Source organism: Trichosurus vulpecula, chromosome 8 (assembly GCF_011100635.1).
Source record: "Trichosurus vulpecula isolate mTriVul1 chromosome 8, mTriVul1.pri, whole genome shotgun sequence".
Lineage (NCBI taxonomy): Eukaryota > Metazoa > Chordata > Mammalia > Diprotodontia > Phalangeridae > Trichosurus > Trichosurus vulpecula.
The window spans coordinates 174,720,725-174,721,926 of NC_050580.1; positions in this window are offsets into that span (position 1 = coordinate 174,720,725).

Genomic DNA, 1,202 nt, shown 5'->3' on the forward strand with positions numbered 1-1,202 from the left:
AAGACAAGAAATATGACATAAATTATACATGTGAAATCATGTAAAACATATTTCCATATTAGCCATGTTGCAAAAAGAAAGGCAAGAAAAATAAGGAGAAAAAATTATCCTTCTATCTCCATTCAGATCTCATCAGTTCTTTCTTTGGAGGTAAATAGCACATTTATCATAAATTCTTCAGAATTGTCTTGGATCATTGTATTGATCACAATAGCTAAATTATTCACAGTTTATCATCACACAATATTTCTGTTACTGTATAAAATGTTCTTCTAGTTCGGCTCGCTTCAGTTTGCGTCAGTACATATAAGTCTTTCCAGGTTTTTCTGAAAACATCTTTCTTTCTTTCTTTCTTTCTTTTTTGAAAATCCAAATGATTTTATTTTCAGGCTTCTGTAGCATATGGATTCTTTTTTTAATTATCTATTGTATCAATTCCATTTTAAGTCCTTTTCCCTACTTACTCCCTAATATTATTCTTTTTCCTAATTTTATTTAATTTTATTTTAGACTCAAACACCAGAACACAAATACAGAATAGAGAAAAGAAACAAAAGCATATCATAAAAGTAAATACTGGAACTCAAATACAAAGTAAGAAGGGGGGGGGAAGCATGTCATGTACATAGCAGAACATAAGAGAGGATTCAAAATATGTAACAATAAATTTTCATTTCAAGAAAGCCTATATAATAAATACTACACATTGTGTTGAGAGCTGTCCATCTTTTCTTTGCTTCCTTGTAAGTTTTCTTTTGTTCTCTGCTATGCATTTTTTTACTTTGTTCTTTTTTCCCCTCCCACCCCCAGAAGGATACAATTAACTGCAGATATATTTCTCTATAGCTATAAATATATACATACAGATATAGATAGATTCATATAGAGACATATACTTTCCCAAGCAAATTCTACTCCTGATCTTTGGGGTTTTTTATGTTTGTGCCGTGTTATTTCTTATAGCACAATAGTATTCCATTACATTCAACTTGTTCAGCCATTCCCCAATTGATGGGGATCCCTGCAATTTCCAATTCTTTGCCACCACAAAAATATTGCTATAAATTGTTGCACATGTATGCTCTTTTCCTTTTTCTTTGAAGTCTTTGAGATACAGTCCTAGTAATACTATTGATGCATCAAAGGGTATTGTTTTATAGCCCTCTGGGCATAGTTTTAACTTGTTCTCCAGAATGGTTGCA